The sequence below is a fragment of the Saccopteryx leptura genome, chromosome 1, assembly GCF_036850995.1.
Source record: "Saccopteryx leptura isolate mSacLep1 chromosome 1, mSacLep1_pri_phased_curated, whole genome shotgun sequence".
Taxonomy (NCBI): Eukaryota; Metazoa; Chordata; class Mammalia; order Chiroptera; family Emballonuridae; genus Saccopteryx; species Saccopteryx leptura.
Window position 1 is genome coordinate 89,733,090 of NC_089503.1, and position 15,133 is coordinate 89,748,222.

Here is a 15,133-nt window from a genome sequence, read left to right on the forward strand (position 1 = left end):
GGATGTGGAGAAAAGGGAACCCTCCTGCACTGCTGGTGGGAATGCAAAGTTGTGTAGTCACTGTGGAAAAGAGTATGGAGATTCCTCCAAAAATTAAAAATGGAACTGCCTTTTGACCCAGCAATCCCACTCTTAAGAATGTATCCCCAAAACACCACATCACTGATTCAAAGGAAGATATGCACCGCCATGTTTATGGCAGCATTGTTTACAATAGCCAAGATCTGGAAACAGCCCAAGTGTCTGTCAGTGGACTAGTGGATTAAAAAGCTATGGTACCTATATACAATGGAATACTCTGGGGCCATAAGAAAGAACAAAATCTTACCTTTTGCAACAACATGGATAGACCTGGAAACTATTATGTTAAGTGAAATAAGCCAGGCAGAGAAAGTAAAATATCATATGACCTCACTCATTTGAGGAATCCAATGAACAATGTGAACTGAGGAATGTAATTGAGACACAGGAGGGATCAGAGGGACCAGAGGAAAAGAGGACACAGGTAAAGGGGATGATAGGATGAGATAAACTATGAAGGCAAGGGAGGAGGGCACTGTGGAGAGAGGGGAAAGGGAGATGTTGAGGGGAATACGAGGGAGGAGGGGATGCATTTGGGGTGAAACTAGAATCAATGTAAACACAATAAATTAAAATTAATAACAAAACAAAACAATTTTAGTAAATTCATGATACTCATTTATAACATTAATCCCAAATGATTAAATGGTGCTGCACTGCCAAAACTCAATCTTTTTTTCAGCAGTAGCTAGTTCTTATGTTTCCTGCCTTTCACTGAAAAAAGAAGTAGATTGTGGATCCATGAATTTCTTCTACATGAATTTCTTTCTGATGGAAAATAAATACAAAAGGTTCTATCAAATGTAGGATGTGGTAATTACTTTTCATATATATGCAATATTGAAGTCATCACTCCGTCCATTAACAAATGTTAAATTGTGTAACATATAACATATCTAGATAGTTTGTTTTTTCAAACTTCTAATTTTTATTTTTGCTCCTAAATCTGTTCTGTCTTCCATTGTAAAACATATTACATTTCTTATTTGCATGAATGTTATAGTATTTTTAAAAAGAGCAAAAATATCAGAAAACCGTGTCTTTTACAACAGTTGTAATCAAACCAATTTTTTTAAAAAGAATTATAAAACACTAAGAATGTATTTTGTAAGCCAAGCATTCACGACTGAAATTGTCTCCTAAGTAACCATTTGTATCTCAGCAAGTAATGAGAGCATTTATAATCAACTTTCATATTATCACTTGATAGAAAGAATGTTTTAAATTTAACATATAGCCTTTATATAATTCATAATTTTTACCTTGCCAATAATCATGCTGGTTTAGCTCACGGTTTTTTTATGGCAAGACATTCTAGATGAAGAAAATGATACATTGATTTACTCTCTGGTATAAATTTCTTAATCTTGGTAACTATTTCAAATGAGTTCCAGTCACCACTTCTAAGGCATCAGAACACATTTTTCGGACCAAATGTAAAAGCCCAACCAAACCTGACCATGTTTTTTTTTTTATTTTATGTTTAGTTATTGTGGCAACATCAAATTGCCAGGAGGGATTATAGACATTCTCCATTTCTGTGCTTAACTCACTGGCAGCCAGTAAAATCAGGTAGCAGGGCAGCCCCAGTCTGCATACCACACTTTGAGTAGTACTGTTCTACAAAAATATTTTTTTTTATTGTGGCAGAGACAGAGAGAGGGACAGATAAGGACAGACAGACAGGAAGGGAGAGAGATGAGAAACATCAATTCTTCCTTGCGGTTCCTTAGTTGTTCATTGATTAATTTCTCATATGTGCCTTGACTGGGAGACTACAGCAGACCAAGTGACCCCTTGCTCAAGCCAGCAACCTTGGTTGGGCTCAAGCTGGTGAGCCTTGCTCAAACCAGATGAACCCTCACTCAAGATGGTGACCTCGGGGTCTCAAACTTGGGTCCTCCACATCCCAGTCCCATGCTCTATCCACTGCACCACCACCCGGTCAGGCTGTTCTACAAAAATATTTAAATAAATTTCTTGATTATAGTAACAAGTAAAACTAGACTAACTTGATAAGGAAATATACAGTTATCAACTCTTCAATATAAAATCTCTTACATGGATGGAAGGAGAGACAACCAATTTGGAACCACTTGCCATTTCTCACGGTACACACTCCAGGGGTAATTAAATATTACATTACATGTAATAGAGTTAACCTTACCAAGATTTTCATCTCATTGTAGAGTCAGATTCAAAGTCTAGGATCTCATCATCTAAATAATTCCTTTTGTGGGGAGGCTTTTATGGTTCCTATTAAACTAAAGGGAAATAATATGTCTTCCATACTCCCAAGATAAGATATGGTGTCAGAGGAACAGAATAACCAAAAGAAATACTATATTCCCATAAAAGAAGTAGAGAATAAAAGGTACATATCAGTCCCTCTTCTATAGCAATTATAAAATCCAGCAGGACATATTATAAGTGTCTACTGATCTGGGGGGTAGGGAATGTTCCTGCAATAGCACCCACTCTGTTCCTGGGAGCAATTCCCTCATCCTTGTTCTCCTCAGCTCTTCACCCTACCCTCTTCTTGGTTCTGACCTTTGAGCTGCCTTCCTTTTCATGTCCTTGAGGCCAAAATAGCCATGAGAGTGTAAAAGCATGGCTGAGCTGTTCCTTGGTTCACAACTTACCTTCCACAGCAACCAGCATATCTTCTAGATCAGAAATACTTTATAACGTTTGCTGAATAAATTCATGGACTAGAGACAGTGATCTTTATATGGTATGAAGTACTAAGCAAAATCACTTTGCATAGTACTGAATATATATAACGTTTGCTGAATAAATTCATGGACTAGAGACAGTGATCTTTATATGGTATGAAGTACTAAGCAAAATCACTTTGCAACTGTCAAAGCATTAATATTAATTCTCCACTGATTGCCCTTTATACCATATTGTGTTGAATTATTAATTTAAACTACCCGTATGACACATTTCTTTTCTCACTTTGTAGAGCTTTAGTTTCTTAAACAATTTATTGCCTCATCATATCATGTAGAATTGATTTAGTGAAAAATTGATTACCCATCTTGGGTGAGGTGGCAGCCTTGTCTCTCTCTTGCTCTAAGACATCACACCATTGTTTTCTTTCAGTGAAATATCTGTAAGAAAATGTCATGTTTAACATAAACACAATGTGTGAGGAATTATAGTCAAAAGTTAAGTCCGTGCTTATTTTAAGAGATCACAACTTTGAGACTAATTGTGATATGTTGTACCAACCTTTCTATATATAACTATGGATGCAGGAGAATACAGACTTTTTTATTTATAGATTTTCTGAGCCAATATAAAAAGAAAATAATTTCTCAGGTTTTCATAGATTCTGGTATTAAAGGTTACAGTTTCTAGCTTTTGTATGGCTAGGGTTTCCCCTTAGTATTGTCTATTACTTCTAAACAGCCTCATCTTTGTATGGAAGTGTTATTAAATAAAATTAGCTCATAGTTCTTGCCTACCATTTCTCTTGCCTACCAGAAAAAGAGTGGGTTTAAGTATGATTTGCATTTTTTACTCCTTTTCTCAATAATTAACAAATTAAAAATAAACTGGTTTTTGCCTGACCTGTGGTGGTGAAGTGCATAAAGCATCAACTCAGAATGCTGAGGTCCCAGGTTCAAAACCCTGCACCTTTCTGGTCAAGGCACATATGGGAGTTGATGCTTCCTGCTCCACCCCCTTTCTCTCTCTCTCTCTCTCTCTCTCTCTCTCTCTCTCTCTCTCTCTCTCCTCTCTAAAATGAATAAATAAAAAAAATTTAAAAATTAACTGGTTTTCTTTTCAAAGGAAACTCAACATTCTGTAAAATTAGATATAATTTAATATCTGGTTCTTATTAACATAAAGACTGAAAAAAACGAAAGACACTAAGCAGTTATATTGATAGATTTTATGAAGTCTATGCCCCTGATTGTTCAGGACTATTGTGAACAATTCTAGTCTCCTACATTAAGTTAAAAGAAGAACAGAAGAACCTGAAAATGAAATGTTTTTAAAATTAGCATAGGTTTTTCTGACCAGGCAGTGGCACAGTGGAGCATCAGTCTGGAATACGGAGGACCCAGATTTGAAACCCTGAGGTCTCCGGCTTGAACACAGACTCATCTGGCTTGAGCACAAGTTCACCAGCTTGAGTGCAGGGTCACTGGCTTGAGCATGATATAGACATGACACCATGATTGCTGGCTTGAGTCCAAAGGTCACTGGCTTGAAGCCCAAGGTCACTGGCTTGAGCCCAAGGTTGCTGGGCTCAAGTAACCCCCCCCCCCAGGCAAGGCACATAGGTGTGTCTGACCAGGCAGTGGCACAGTGGATAGAGTGTAAGACTGGAATGTGAAGGACCCAGCTTTCGGTTTGCTGTAGCCCCCCAGTCAAGGCACATAGGAGAAAACAATCAATGAACATCTAAGGTGTTTCAACAAAGAATTGATGTTTCTCATCTCTCTCCCTTTCTGTCTGTCTGTCCCTATCTGTCATTCTCTCTCTCTCTCTCTGTTAAAGAAAACATTAGCATAGGTTTTAGGGAGTAGTTGATACTGAGAATATATATATTACAGTTAAACAAGTTGTGATATTGAAAGAAATGTTCATTACCAGTACAGAAACATAAAATCTCGCTCATTTTGTAGAGAAGCAGGAAGAAAAGGGAAGGAACCCCAGTGGAAAGCTGATGTAGCAATGTTAATTTACACCTCTGAACTAGAGTGAACTGGCTTGGACTAGAGTAAACTCCCCACTGCTTGAAGTGATCAAAATGGATTGCATTATCCTTAGCAGTGGGGGTTAAATTGACCCATTAAAAACCAGTGTATTCCTTCTTTTCAATTTGTGAAATAAGCACATTTTCAAAAATTGACTACTTTTTCCAACAAGGTATTAGAATATGAAAACCAAAAAGCTGCTTTTGATACTTATGGGCTATTTTGTTGAAAGTAAATGAGGTTCAATAATTACAACTATGTCTCCATGGGCTCTGATTTGATTACATCAGAGTTTTAAATTATGAGGCAATGATGAAATTAATTTTTTTTTTATCTTCAGGATAGTCTGACCTAATGCAGTAGGATCTAGGCAACAAATGTGAGAGCTAAAGCTATTAATTGCTTTCTTTGTTACTGGGGGATTGGTTCATTGCTACTGTGAAACACTAAGATATTTGATTGTATCTATTTGGGATGTAGTAAAAGATGGCATGACATTGGAATATGAAAAGAAATAAGATTTGGAGACAGAGCTAGAGTAGAATAAAAGAAATAAGTAAAATAAATGTCCAAAAATAAAGAGGTGATTTACTATATTGTAACCAACAAACATTCAATTTTATTCCTGACCTTACGTAATTATTTGCTTAATTTTAAAAATTACTGTATTGGTAATATATTAAGATTCTTTTGAGTGTCCAATAGTAAATGTGGATGGATGAGTGGCTTATAATAGCTGGCATCACTTTGGTTAAAAATACTTTGGAACATAGCTTATTCAATTAAATTGGTCATATTAATAAGGGAAGATAATTGTTATAACTAAGTTAGATATATATAAATTTTTATATCTATAACACAGTTGTGTGTATAGCATATACACTGTTACATGTTATTATAAATTATTGTTAAAACAGTTGAATTATTTTCCTCAAATGAAAGAAAGATTTATTAAAGTATTATTTACACAAAATAAGATGCACACATCTTTAGAGTACAGTTCAATAAGTATTAATTGATAGATATATAAATTTACCAGAACTTCCAACTACCATTTTGTTGTTCCGCCTGACTGCCTGACCTCACCCTTACTCACTGGATAATCGCCCCTGAGTTCCAGAAAGCTGATCAACCGCCTTAAGAAGGAGCGTTCCAGAAAGCCAAAACTGTAAAACCATAAAAGGGAACATACCAGAACTTTTGACTCAGTACTTGCTCAAGGCTCTCCCAAACTCTATAAAATCTGCCTCATAGTTTGTACTCAGTGCCCTTCTCCCCGGAGAAGTGCCCAGCAGAGTTCCTTTCTTCCTTTCAATAAAGCCTGTTACTCTGGTCTTCTCGGACTCCCATGGATTCCAACATTTGGTGCCAAAACCAGGGACAGGGTACTAACTGTCTGGATGATCCCTCTTTGCTGTCTAAACTTACAACCAGGGAAGAAATGGTCAGTGGCAGCTCGTCCCAGGCTTACTCCCTGATTCTGTTTGGATGTATAATTGTAGGTTGATTGGCTGGTGATCTGTTCCTGTCCTGAATTCCTGCCGGATCAGAAAGCTAAGGAGTTTCTCACTCCCCTTCCCCGGTTGGCCTCCAAATTTCTCTCTAAAAACACCCCTTCCTGGTCAGATGGTTTTGACTTCGGACCCCATATCTATGAGTGGTCTGCCTCTACTCCTTTACTGGACTTCTATGAAAATCTAGGCGTCTAGCCAGGCACCTCTCCTAGTCCCAGGATCTCAGCCTTGGGGTGACGACCTCCTGTCTGAGACTTTCTTTCTATGGAGATTTTATCCTCTCGAAACTGTGACTGAAGGCGGGGATGCCCCCTTCTCTCACCAGTCTCCTCTACTGCGGGCTCCTCTCAGTCCAAACCATCCAGCTAAACTCCCATCGGAACATGGGCTCCTCCCAATCCCAGGCCTCAGTGACTACTCCTCTACTCCTTCGGGACTACTCCTTCAGGATGCTGTGTCATCCTCTCTCTACTTTATGAGGTTCACAGTTTGGGAGGTTTCTACTCCAAGCAGCCTGCTTCTACGGACTTCCTTGAAAGTCTAGGCACCTAGTCAGGTTGCTTTCTACTACCATTACAATATCCTAAGAGATCTAAACAATTTCTGCCACCGGACAGGGAAGGCATCAGAAATTCCTTACGTGCAGACTTTCTTCTCCCTTCTCTCCTGTCCTTAATTTCTGTGCCACCTGTTCTATACGCAGGCCGTTTTTGGCCAAAGAAACCTCACCTAAAACCTCCACTCCTAATCTTTCCTTCTCTGCGGACTCCCAACTCACTCTCCCTCCTGCCTGACCCCCGAGGGTACCCCTCTCTCCTGGTCCCTCTGCGGACCTCTGCTGCTCGAGTCTCTTCCCTCCAAGAGCCCCCTTCCTTCCCTTCTCAGGATCCTGTTTCTCATTCACTTGCAAATACCAGTCTCTCTTTCTCTTCCCCTGCTGGCCAGGGGCCCCTCCCTTCTCCACTGTGTTCTTAAACCCCTCCTCCCTCCTTATAGACGGGTGGCTCTGTCTCTTTTCCTTCTTTGACCCATTCCCCCCTCCCCACCAGCTTCAACAGTATCTTACCAATTCCCCCTTTCAACCGGCTTCAGCTACAGCTATGCCTTTCTCCCCCTTGTCCTCTCCACTCTCTTCAGAGCTCCAAATCTTTTTGACTCCTCTGACCACGTGGCGCCACCACCAGCACTTTAATGTGCTCCTCCTCCTCCTGCAGTGGATTCTGATCCTACTTCTTTCCATCCAGCTGTTCACACTATCCATCTGTCTGCTTTCTCTCTTTCTCCCCTCTATGCTGACAACTCCCTGCCATCTCAAAAAGCTTAAAAAAGTAGAATTGTCTATTGAGCTGTGTGAGTAAGTAATCTGTCTTGTCTCTTTGTTTTTCAGAAAATATCTTTAGTATAATTTTAATTGAAACAAGTAAAGCATACTCATTTAAATTCCTTAATTTATACTTTGTATGTGAAGTCTTTGTTTAATGTGTAACTGTGTCTGTTTCTAAGGCCTTAAACCAATAATTACCCACCTCTCAAATCAAGGCTTACTCATCCCCAAGGATTCTCCCTGCAATAACCCTGTCCTTCCTGTTCAAAAACCTTCAGGAGCTTATCACCTCGTACAAGACTTATGCCTAATCAATGAAGTGGTAATTTCTCTCCTTCCAGTAGTCCCTAATCTCTACAGGTTACTGTCACACATTCCCTCAAACACTACTCACTTCAAGGTCCTAGACCTCAAGAATGCCTTCTTTACCATTTCTCTACACCAGCGGTTCTCAACCTGTGGGTTGCGAACCCGGCGGAGTCGCCTAAAGCCATCAGAAAATAATGCGTATCAGATATTTACATTCCAAATCATAACTGTAGCAAAATTACAGTTATGAAGTAGCCACCAAAATTATTTTTTTGTTTGGGGTCACTGCAACATGAGGAACTGTATTGCGGGGTCATGGCATTAGAAAGGTTGAGAACCACTGCTCTACACCCTGACTCTTACTTTCTGTTTGCATTCACCTGGACTGACCTGAATACTAATGCAGCCCAGCAACATACATGGACTGTCTTGCCCCAGGGAATCAAAAACAGCTAACACCTTTGGGCAGGCACTAGCTCAGAATTTAGCAGCATGCAACCTTGAAACTAGTACTCTCTTACAATATGTAGATGACCTACTCCTCTGCAGCTTATCCCTGCCTGCCTCAAGGAGACACACCGCCACCCTTCTTAACTTCCTTGCTATTAAGTGATATCATGTCTTCTCTGCTAAGGCTCAACTTCACTCTCAGTCTGTAGTCTATCTAGGCATCACCTTAACCCCCACCACCTGAGGTCTCACCCTAGATTGAACTCAGACCCTTCACAGTTTCCAACCAACTATCACCACAAATCAAATCCTTTCTTTCCTTGGTCTAATAGGATTCTTTAAACACTGGATTCCCTATTTTGCTCTCTAGTCAAGCCCCTCAGTGAGATCTTCTGAGCATGGCTTTTAAGGTCTATAATGGCCAAGGAAGTAACAGAAAAGGCAAATAAGGCCCAAAAGAGGTCAGGAAATACACTTTTGGCATACACTCTTAAAGGGCTTTATAGGATTCCATCAGGGCCCTGCTTCAAGAGTGGAAAAAAAGGTCATTGAACTGAAGCCTGCCAGGCTTCCCGGCCCCACTGGTTGACATGTCTATGCTGTGGAAAAGGGACACAAGAAGGTAAGCTGCCCTCTTGCTCCATGGAGGGAGGGGTTCAGACTCTTCTAGCCCTGCTCCAGCTACCTGTGACCTGACCTTGCCCAGCATGCTGGGAATTGCCACTGAAGGCCCAAGGACATTGTTCACAAGCCTAAGGTGTTTCTTCCAAGTAGCAGATAAGCTGATCTCATTTCCTGGAGTCAGAAGGGCCATCTACTATGCCTTGCCTGAATATTTGAGTTTTATTCATTCCTCAAAGATCTCTCCTGTGGGTATTGACAGTCTGATTTTATTGCTTTATTTAATGTATAGTATCTCTGTTATTCCTCTTGTCTCAATGCCCCATGCCTATTGTAGGCTGAGACCTGCTGCTAATTCCAGCTAGAAGCAGCGGTCACTAGGACTTAAACTCTAGCTACAAAGTGTAGAAATGTAACCATCCTTTCCCTAAGTACTTACAGGATTTACAGGTTACTCAGCAAACTGTTCAAAGACTATCCAAGAGGCACTTCCAGCAGTACATCACCCAAGGACTGACTTTCACATGGACAGGTCCACACACTGTGATCCTATATGTGTCTCCCTACTAATTGGACAAAAACCTGTACTATAATTTATCTCACCTCAAATATCAACCTAATCCCACCCCATGAGCCTCTTCCAGTTCCTAGTACACTACCCATCAATCTAAGGACCAAACAAGTTATACAGGTAATTCCTCTTCTTGTTGCTTTAAAAATTTCTATAAAAATAGGTCTAGGTGCAGGTGGATTGGCCACTGCTCTGTCATACTCTCTCTCTCTCTCTGAAGCCCAGCAAATTTGTAAAAAACAAACCAAGTCATAGAATTAGTGGTTTCGCACAAACTGGGTGTCTTAACTATTACCTTTCATTGGTCCACTCACTCTCCTATTTATTTTTCTCACTTTTGGTCCCTGCCTCTTATGTTTGTTCACTAGTTTTTACAGAACCGCATGCAGACCTTTGCCAATCAGAAAATTAGAAAAATCTACCTAACCCTACACATCAACCCTGAAATATGCCCTTGCAAAACAGAAAAAATCGGAACCTTATAAATACACCCCTACTCTGAACAATGGTGGGAAAACCCTTTGTTCTCGATGCTAGCACCAATTATAGAACCAATCCTAATTTTGTGCCTAATTTTAATGCTTGCCTCTTTCTTTATCAAGTTCCTGCAAGCCCAAATGAGAGAAATCTCCAGAGTTACCTACAATCAAATGCTTTTGCAACCCCTACTCCAATTGCCCCAGGGAGGGGTTCATGAAGGAGGCCCCCAATAGGAATAACAGAAGGAAGTAGCTCCAGAAGATGGCCAGTCCAAGGCAAACCTCCTTCCTGAACCCCATACCCTTTCCTTCCCCCCACCTCTTTTCCTTTTTATCATACCACAAAGTTGAGAAATGATAGATATATGAATTTACCAGAACTTCCAACTGCCCTTTGGTTGTTCCACCTGACTGCCTGACCTCACCCTTACTTACTTGATAATCGCCCCTGAGGCAGAAGAGTTCCAGAAAGCTGATCAACCACCTCAAGAAGGAGTGTTCCAGGAAGCCGAAAGTGTAAAACCATAAAAGGGAACATACTAGAACTTTTGACACAGTACTTGCTCAAGCCTCCCCCAAACCCTATAAAATCCACCTCATAGTCTGTAACCAGTGTCCTTCTCCCCGGAGAAGTGCCCAGCAGGGTACCTTTCTTCCTTTCAATAAAACCTGTTACTCTGGTCTTTTCAGACTCCCATGGATTCTAACATTAATAAATGTATAAAACTGTGTAAGGAATATCAAAATAAAATATAGAATATTTTTATGACCCCTTAAGATTCCCTACTTCCCTTTATAGTCTATTCCATTATTCATTTCTGAACCCAGATAAAAAAATATGCTTCCTATAAGTATAGACTAGAATTGTTTTTCCTGTAAAGTGAATCATATATTATCGGGATTTTTGTTCCTAACTTCTTTTTCTAAAATGTTTTGTATATTATCCACTGTGTTGTGTATATCATTAATTTATTCCTTTTTATTGCTGTGTAGAACCCATCATATGGATACAATTCGTTTATCCATTCATCTGTTGATGGACATTTGGGTTCTTTCCAATTTTTGCAATCATGAATAAAGTTTTCCAAAAGCAAATAAGCACAAGATTTTGTGTGCTTATAAGTTCTCTGTGTTTTTTAAGGTAACAACATAATAAAATGACTGGGTTATATGGTTAGTGTAATTTTACCTTTATAATAAGATGCCAAAGATTTTTTCAAAGTGGTTATGCAATTTTACATTCCCAGCAGCAATTTATTTATCAGATTTCTAGTTGTTCTGCAGTCTCATTATGCCTTGGTATAGCTAGTCTTTTTATATTAACCATTAAGCATATAGAGGTATTTCATTGTGGCTTTATTTTGATTTTTCTCTTATGACTAATGATGTTGAACATCTTTGCATGTGCTGATTGGGCATATTTCATCTTCTTTTGTGAAGCTTCTATTCAAACCTTTTGTCAATATTTTAATTGCAGTGTTTATCTTCTTATTGATATTTCTCTCAGTATGAGATTTTCCTTTTATTTTTCTTAAAGGTGTTTTTCATAGAGAAAGAATGTTGCCAGAGTCCTTTTCATCCATTTTTTTTTACTCATGGTTCCAATCTTTGATGTCCTATCTAAGAAATCTTTGACTATTCCAAGATCAAAAGATGCTATCCTGCTTTTTTCCTAAAGGTTTAACAGCTTTTACATTAGGACTGTGATGCATTTCAATTAAGTTTTGTATAGAACATAAGGCAAGGGTTGAGGTTCATTTTTCTTTCTGTGATTATTCAGTTAGTATAACACCACTTGCAGAAAAAACTATACATTCTCCATTAAATTATGTTGACATCTTTATTGAAAATCGATTGACCCTATGCAGGTAATTATATTTTGGGAGTCTTTATTGTGCTGCATTGATCTATATGCCTATTCATATGCTAATACCATGCTTCTTGATTTGTAAATCTTAAAATCATTGTACCTTCTCTTTCTTTATCTTAGTCAAAATTGTTTGGCTGTTTTGCTGTTTTGGGTTCTTTGTATTTTTATATAAATTCTAGAATAAGTTTATTAATTTTTATAGAATGGTATCTAGTATTCTGATTGAGATTGAGTTTAATATGTAGATGAATATGTAGAGAATTGACACGATAACAATTTACAGTAGTACCTTGAGATACAAATTTAATTTGTTCTGTAACTGACCTCATAAGACAGTCAACTTGTATATCAAACTGCCAATACTGGACCTGTGCACCAACGCGCCAACTAGCAGCAGCTTCCTGAATCATGACTTGTATCTCAGAATTTCACTTGGATCTCGAACAAAAATACAGACTGAGTCACAGCTCGTATCTTAAAAAAAAATTTGTATATTGGTCTGTTCATATCTCAAAGTACCATTGTATATTCTTATGATCCATAAATATGATATACATCTTGATTTACTTATCTTCAATCATTTCTCTCAATACTGTTTTGTAGTTTTATTGTGCATATCCTATACTTCTTTTGTCATTTGTAACCTCTCACTGATATTTGTATATTGTTACATATTATATATTATCTGATCTTGATAAATGCAGTTTCTTTGGTTTTTGTTTGTTGTTTCCTTTTTTAATATAGTGAGACGCAGAGATATAGACTCCAGTATGTGTCCCCACCAGGATCCACCAGGCAACTGCAGTCTGGGACTGATGTTCTACCTATCTGGAGCCACTACTCTATTGTTCAGCAATCGTACTTTAGTGCATGAGGGGAGGCCATGGAGCCACACTTAGCACCTGAGGCCAACTTGCTCTTTTGAGCCATGCCAGCAGGAGGTGAAGGAGGAGAGGAGTGTGAAGCAGATGGTCACTTCTCTTGTGTGTCCTGACCGAAAATCAAACCCATGACTTCCATACACAGGGCAGATGCTCTACCGCTGAGCCAACTGGCCAGGGCTGATAAATGCACTTATTTCAATAGTTCATTATTATTGTTTTTGGTAAATTCATTAGAATGCTTTGAAGAGAGCATGATTACAGCCAATAAAGAAAGCCTTAGTTAGCCACGAAGCTACTTCATCTATGTATAGGTTTGTCTAGTTTGGACATTTCATATAAATGTGATAATATATGGTCTTTTGTGACTTTTCACTTAGCATAAAGTTTTTAGAATACATTGTAGTAAATCACCCATCTAACCTTGAACCCTTTATGACTTGGAATGAGGAACTTTAGTTAAAAGCCCTGAATGAATATCTCTTGATGCAAACACCAAGAAAGTGTGTGACTGACCTTCCTGTAAACAGAAAGGAATGCATGTGAACGGGCTTTAGAAAATTAGCCTAGAGGTTCTAAATTGCCCCTTCCTTTGTGCTTGTTAATTAGCAAAAGAAAAAGAATGTACTGACCCAAATTAGCCCTTTCTCCAAGTCAGCCAAACAGCTGTTAGTCATTCTTCCCCTTGTCACCTGATCTCCCTTCCTTGTAATCCTGTTACCTCTGTTCTGCTTCTGATCAATAAAAGCTGAGGGAGAAGGAAATTCAGGAGGTCTCTCTTTGCCTCCTTTGGTAAGCTTCTCACTCTTCCTCTTGACATAAGTTTGTGTCTTGAGTAGGCTTTTTCCACATGACACTGGTAGAACCCAGTGGGCTGGAGTACTATAGTACATCATGTTGTAGTATGTATCAGAATACAAAATGCTATTCCATGATTTCTCATATTTTGTTTATCCATTCATCTCTTGGAAAAGAGTTTGCTTCAACCTCTCTATTATTATGAATAATGATGCTATAACATTTATGTACACATTTTTGTGTGGACATATGTTTTCATCTTTCATAAACAGATATAGAAGTGTGAAATTTGCTGGGTCAATTTTTTTATTTTTCTTTAACCTTTTGAAGAATTGCCAGACTCTTCGCCAAAGTGGTGACATTATTTTACATTCCCAAGAAAAATGTAGGAGCATTTTCATTTCTCCACCTCTCTATTAACTCTTGTTATTTACTGTTTATTATATTCATCCTACAGGGTATGAAGTAGTAATTTATTGTTGCTTTGGTCTGCATTTCTATAATAAATAATAAAGATAAGAAACTTTTTATGTGTTTATTAGCTATTTAAATACCTTCTGTATAAAAGTAGCTATTCAAATATTCTGTCCATTTTTAAATTGGGTTGTTTAAGAATGTTATTGAGTTGTAAAAATATTTTATGTATTGATACACAATTCCTTTATTGGATATTGAAAGTATTTTCTTTTAGTCTGTGTAGCTGTCCTCATACTTTCTTGATCATTTACCTGGAGTCACAAAAATTTTTAATTTTAATGAAGTCTGAAATCTAGCTAACAATCTTCTCTTTTATTGATTGTGATTTTGGTATTTTATCTAAGAAATCATTGCCTAGCTCAGGGTCACAATGATTTACTTCTGTGTTTTCTTCCAAGAATTTCATAGTTTTATCTTTTACTTTGAGACCTATGTTCCATGTTGAGTTAATTTTTGTGTATGTGTATGTAGGAGTCTAAATTCACTCTTTTACATGTAAACATGTTGCTGTCCCAGAATTACTTGTTTATACTGGTTTCTTCTTGAGTAGGCTTTGGTAGTTTTTGTCATTAAAAAAAAAATTGTCTATTTTATTTTAGTTGTTAAACTTGTTGTGATAAACTTTTTATAACATTCTCTTATTATCCTCTTATTGTCTGATCGTTTTTTATTAATTTATTGTGTTTACACAGATTCTAATGTCACCCGTGTTCCCCAGTACATGCCCCCTCTCTCCCTTCCTGTAATGCACTTCTCCTTCCTTCCAGGCTTTGCTTTCATGCTCTCGTCCCATCCTATCACTCTATCATCCCCTTTCCCTCTGCTTTCCTTGTGGATCCTTTGATACTGCCTATGTCTCTATTCCATTCCTCAGTTCATATTGCTCATCGGATTCCTCATGAGTGAGGTCATATGATATTTTTCTTTCTCTGCCTGGCTTATTTCATATAACATAATAATTTCCAGCCTGACCAGGCAGTGGTGCAGTGGACAGAGCATTGGACTGGGATGCAGAGGACCCAGGTTCGAGACCCCAAGGTTGC